The following is a 6,876-nucleotide window of genomic DNA, read 5'->3' on the forward strand; positions in this document are numbered from 1 at the left end:
CCGGTTATGGGTTCCTATGCGATTCACATTCTTATAGATGTTACCTACCTCCCCTAAACATTTGCACCAATATTTTTGAGACACCCTTTATAGTGACCAGATCCTTAGTATTCCAATGTGGGACTTTGATTTTACCTCCCCCTTAAAAAAAATATATACATAGTATATACTTTTAATTTTTTTTTTATTTTTAAAAAAATATTGACATGCAAAATATAAATTAAATACATATACTTCTTTGAACTGAACTTATAATTGGTGGACTGTCAGTAATGATCTGGAGTGTGTTCAACTGGCACACATTGGGACCTGTGGTATGTCTAGACTCATCTCTGAACGGTCCAGGTTTTGCGTCCATACTTTAATGGTCATCGAGCACCCACAGGTCAATGCATCTCCCCACAGAGCCATGGTTCAAAGAGCATTCCGCAGATTTTACCATGGAGTGGCCTCACTGTTCATCAGACACGAACCCTGTGGAGCATTTGGGATGCTGTGGAAAGGTCCGTTCAAGCTTTGTATCCTCCACCAAGGAATGCAACGGAATTATGGACAGCTGTGCAGCAAGCATGGATTCAATGCCTCACCACGTGACGGCCCTTATCTGGGCAAAAGGTGGGCTGACCCATTATTAAGTAAGTGTCCCACGATTTCTGCCCACTCAGTGCACTATATAGAATGTATTGTGTCAACTATGAAGTTTGCTTTAGGTGTTGTCACCATCTGTAATTACTTGTGGTTTCACAAGGCCATGGCCTAGCTATGTTGATGCAGTGCATCGGGGCCAACTGCCCTCCTGCCAGAAACAAAAAAATATATATAATTGAGTAATAATGTAAGTTTTCTAGCTATGTTTATGATAAAATTTACTGCCTTCTGCTTCTGGCATTATAACCCAGAGTGGGTCTTAGCCTTCTCAATGTTTCACCAATAAGCACTCCCAGAAGTCAACCTTTACCAACTTCTTATTACATCTTCTCGCCCTCCTACCGATAGGTTTCTATTTCATTCTAGTCTTATTTGTTCTGCTGTCATCCATTCTCACATCCCAACCAGGAGTCTCTGGCTCTTTACAAATCTGACAATGTCTGCACCCTGAATAAGATGATGAAGCTCATGGTTCATTCTGATCCTCTTAGGATCCTTCAACTTCTTGTATGGACCCAAAAACTTTTCGTAAAATTCTATGCTCGAACACACTCAACAACTGCTAATCTTTTCTCGTTAATGTCCAAGCTTCACAACTTGTCTAATGAAGCTTTTGTATATTCTTAATTTTAAATATCTGTTCAATACTCTGGACTTTATTAGTTTTTCACGTGCAAAGAAAATCTGTTTCCACTCAGGATACGGGACTTAATTTCATTAGTAATAGAGATGGCGGATTTATCTTTGATCCCAAATAGGTGAAATTCTGAACATTCTCAAATGAGAAGCTGCTGGCTCTTAAATTTTTCATGTTATCCACTGTTCTCCTAACTTCCATATATTTTGTCTTTGCTTCATTTATCCTAAGTCCTCTTGTTTTTGCTGCACTGTCCAGCCTGGCCAGTTTCCTCCAATGCTCCTTTAGTCCTACTGATAAAATTTACTGTCTAGAAACAATTTTTTCACACAAAACACATTTGTTATCTAGCTGCACAACACAAGTCAAACTGCAATGAATAGAAGCGAAATCTTATTAGCATAGCTGCTGCTTCCAGGGCAATTTTTATGGATTTGTTTTTGGTTTTATTTTTACGAAAACAAATATTTTCGGGGGAGAGGGAATGGAGCAAGGGAAGGTTACTGCTCATTGATATTAAGATCCTTTCTATGCTGAATCAGCAGGGGATCTATCTTTTTCAGCATGAATGCCATTTATAGGTGCCCAGTAACTTTAAAGACACCCTTTACAATGTGACAACATTTTAAAAAAATTAAATTAAAAACCTGCCAAACCAGCACAGAAGCCTGTGTACTGTGCATGCAAATCGTGAATGATACATGACTGTCATAAGTTATCTCACAAGCATAGTTTCTATTACATATGACTCTGCTTTGATTTATGTTGCTGTTGTGCATTATAACCACATTTATTGGGAACACTGGTGAACCAGTATACACTATTTCATTAAGGCTGTTAAATTGAAACATTTTGTAATACATCTTACTTATCAAACTGATTGCTATAGATATAATTAATTACGGTGAAACCTCTAAAAAAGACATTGTTGGGCTGGTAAAACATGTTTACACTATAAAGCTTTGCAGAGGTCAGTGTAGCCAGTTTCCATAATTCAGAAAAATGAAATTCATTGTAACTGGTTTCTTACTCTAAAGATTTTATTCAATACCATTGTATCCACAAGTTGAAGTCAATATTTGGAAAGTCAAAATCTCCCATTATAAGACATTCTGTTTTACTGGAATATGTTTATGTTAATTTTTAATAAATAACACAACTCGATAGTAAACACAATTTTTTTTTTTTTTTTTTTTGATTTGATAGTTGTTGGCGCATCGGCTTCTGTGGCCATATTGCACCTCCCAAGGTTTTTGCAGTACTTTGATCCAAGCCCGAGGCGGGAATCGAACCCGCGACCTTTGGGTTGCCGGGCAGGTACTTTACCCACTCGGCTAGCCCGGTCGGCAGTAAACACAATTAAATTTTAGTAAAAATTATATATAAATTGCTTTGTTTAGGTCAATTTTTTTTTTTTTTTTTTTTTTTTCTTTCATGATTATGGGTTATAAGACCATTTTCTAGTTTCTAATAGAACACATAAACAACCACCATTTAATGTTAATAGGATACAACTACATTTCTGCATATGGTCCAGCTACAAACAGCAAGAAATTTTTTTTTATCAATGGGTAAGAAAATTCTGATCAGTATTCCAGAGGGGAAAACCTGTATACACAATCTGCAATAAAATAGAACACATAAACAACCACCATTTCTCACTACCTTGTCTGCAATCAAATCACAAAAGAGGTTAGGCAAGCTAAGGCAAAGAAAAGAAGCAAAGACTTCTTTACTTATGTAAACACTAGTAGGAAGGAGGATGAAACACATTGGTCCACTAGATAGTTTTAGCTGTTGATGATTTTGCTCAGATTGCTGATGGGATGCTCAGGTTACTGATGGGGGATGCCAGAAGTGTGCCAAATTCTAACAGGGAGCTAAATGATTTTGTGATAACTGAGAGGAAAGTGGAAAAGAAATTGTTGAAGCTAAATGTAAAAAAGGCATCTGGGTGGAATCTATTGGAAGGGATCTACCCAATTACATAAAGGAAGGCAACAAAAGAGGTAAGCAAAACTTATAGCCATGATTATGAGAGCATGTCTGAATTCTGGGTGTGAATGTATCCCCAATTCACAAAGAGGATCAAAGGGTGATATGAGTAATTAAAAACCTGTTAGTTTGACTTCTGTTCCAGGGAAAATAATGCTGTCACTGATTAATGGCAGTCACAGCATAAATCTGTTAATGGAAAAGCTTATCTGACCAATCTGATTGGATACTATGACATAGTAACAAAGGAACCAGATATAAAATATAATTTTGACATCATATATTAGATTTCAGAAGAACTTTTGATACTTTGCAGATAAAAGAGACTTTTACACAAATTGGGGCAGTGTGGCATTAAGAGCGATTTACTGCTATGGATAAAGGGTTGATTAAGTGAGAGAAGATAGAGAGTGGTTATCAAAAATAGGAATTTCTCTTTCTGGACTAATGTTATTAGTGTTATTTCCCCAGGGTTCAATACTGTGCCATTATTGGGATTACCTTCCCTTCACATGGGGAGGTAATCCCAGATTAATATACCAATGTGTGGTTTCACATTCAGTGTAGTGGAGAATGAAAATGACCTGGGAATAACTGTGCAGTCAGATATGAAGTACTCTCAACAGTGCAGACAGGTTGTCAGGACAGCTCATGGGGTTTTGTCAATGATATACAGGAAGTTTGCTAGGGATAAGGAAGTGATTATACCATTGTACAAGGCAATGCACATCATGATTACTGCATACTAGTCAGGAGGCTTCATTTTAGGAAGAATGTGAATCTGTTGGAAGAACAATGATATTAGTCAGAGGAACAAAATAGTACCCTTACCAGAAAAGGCTTCAGTTCTGCAAACTCTAGCATCTCACGATTAGGCACCTGCAAAGAGACCTCAGACCACATATATGCATGGGCAGGTAGGCGTAAATTCAAACCATGGATTGGTGCAGGATAGATGTGTGGAAATTTGCATTCAGCAAGCTAGTGGGTGGGCAGTTGTTGGAACTTCCATATTTCTTGCATCATTTGCTGCTACTAATATCTAGTGAGAGTGGTATGTGTCAATATGGGAAAACAGTTATTCCTCAGTCAAAATGCTGGACATCTAGATTTGCTAATGTAGTTATGAATGTAACTTTAAGCATCACGTTGTGTTTCCATTAAAGTATGGGATATCATGTAGAAAACCCCTATGGGATACCAGCCAAAATTACTTATGTAGTCCATTGGTAGAGTGTAGATTTTTCTGTCATGTACAGTATCAATAAACAACATCCTATATACAGGCTTGTGACAGTACTGTCTTTTTTTTTTTTTTTTTTTCTGGCAACAGCATCTCTGGCAATTGTATGTCTGTTTCAGTTGTTACTAACTGACATTTTACCTACATGTCTGGTAGTCCACACTGGGAAGAGGCAGTGTGGACCCCCCTGCTTTGGCAAAAACACATTGTTTGGCCCTGAATGTGTTTCTACACTCCTATGAGTTAAAGCTGTGCATATATTCTTTTACTATTCTCTACTAATAGTCCAATATACATATGGGATGGTAGTGTTAGTTTCATTGTTCTCCAATGAAACTAACACTACCAGAAGTAATGGCACACTGCATCTGATTGCAGAAAATTCTTTGACTAACACAATATGAAATATATTTTAGTTTAAAAAAGGGATCTGCAGTTAACCAGCTAGGAATTTATTAGTGTACATGCTGGATTATGCACATAAAAAGAGCCATTTGAGTATGGTTAATTGGATGTCATGTGTGTAAAATGTGTGTGTGGCATGCTCAGGAATTAAACATTTCCAAGTTTAAAATTGGCAAAGTGCTGAAAAAATGGACGTTCCGAGTCCAAGAAACAGGTATAAAGTGCTGACTGACAGGGGCCAACACTTCTTGAGTACCTCATTTCATCATCAGAATGTATAGAACACAGATCATATTGCTAAGTGTTTCCAAAAGACATAGAAGACTGTGTCTTATTGTCATCAAAGAACCTTTGCAGAGGAAAGAATCTGTGAGCAAAGCTGAGCAGTGAGTAGTTAGTCATACTGAAATTAAAGAAAATTGCTGATCAGAGAAACAATACTAAGTATAGCAATCAATCCTGGGCTCCCGAGATTGATGGCCTATACCTAGTAATTTTGAGGAAGGTAGGAAGAGAATGCATTGGACTGTTAAGATTAATTATGAGGGCATCGTTTGACTAAGTAGGTTTCTTTGGATTACAGAAGTTCTGGTGTATTGCCAATCCATAAAAGGCAGACCCAAGGGTATCTTAATATAAAATGGCCAACATAATCAGAGAAACTGAATTTGATGTTCCAAAGCCTAGTAAAAAAAAAAAAAAAAATTGATTTCCTCCTGATTTTTTTTTCCCAATGGCCTGCTGCTTTCTGAAAGTCAAAGGCATTTATGAAACTAGGTGTTCTGCACAATTCTGTGTGCAGAATGCTGTGACAATTTCATGAAGGCAAACCCTTCCATAAAATTGTCATAAAAATAACTCTCCATGTCACATATAAAGAATTAATGAAACATCATCAGAACACTGCAGTGGTAATGTACAGAACTCTGACACCAATCAAACTGAAAAACTTAATGATGAATTGGAACACACAATTAGAGAGCAAGGCTGTTTGTTCTCTTTATAAGCTGAGCTGAGGAATGTAACACAATATCACTTTCTGAGATGTAGTCTTCCAGGATGCATGACAGTCATTACAGAGGTAATGCAACACACTATCAATTGCTTTAAACATTATTATTTGTTCATAACTACAAGTATCTCAACTTTTGATAGGGTAGTATATATCACATGGAAGCACTACATCTCTACCACAGAAAGTTGCCTTGGTATGTAATACTTCCCAAATTAAATAAATTTGCTGTTGTTCACTGGCTTATGATATGATTTCTGCATTCAAAATAAATTGTCTTAGCACTGAACTATTTCAAAGGTGGCAGTGCACCATATGGAAGACAAGGCCATGCCATTTACAGGGGAAAAAAATGTTCATTTTATTTTCTATACAAACTTTGGTTTATTTATTCCAAATAATGCAATGCCAAGTCATGGTCTATATAAGAAATCTGCCACTTATAGTATAAAGAAAAAATTAATTTAAGAAATAATTTAATGCAGTATCCCCCCTTCCCTGTCCAAGTCCTTTTTATATTGAATCTTGTGATTTTTTTTAAATTTTTCATTACCCGTTTTTAGCACCTGATCCTCCCATCTTTCTCAATGCACACCAAAACCTTGATTTAATGATGTGTAAAGAAGATGTCCCCCCCACATTGTAGCTAGGACACAAACCAGCCAGCAAATTTCCAGGTTACTTTGAAGGCTTTGCTACATAAATCAATACAATATACACATCTGGCTTTGAAGAGATGCCCCCAAAAGAGAGACATGGTGGGTTTGATGGAATACTTAAGAATCTGCTGTAAAGAATACTAATCCATTAATAACTAACAAACCCACACTTTTCTGAACTCGCCTCATTTCAATTCTGCATCCCCTATGTCTGAGTGGATTCGTGTTACTGATATCCCATTTGTAGGAATACAACTGCCTGCATATGATGGCTTAA

The sequence above is a fragment of the Mastigoproctus giganteus genome, chromosome 11 (genome assembly GCF_048544385.1).
Source record: "Mastigoproctus giganteus isolate SK-2022 chromosome 11, ASM4854438v1, whole genome shotgun sequence".
In the NCBI taxonomy this organism is placed as follows: Eukaryota; Metazoa; Arthropoda; class Arachnida; order Uropygi; family Thelyphonidae; genus Mastigoproctus; species Mastigoproctus giganteus.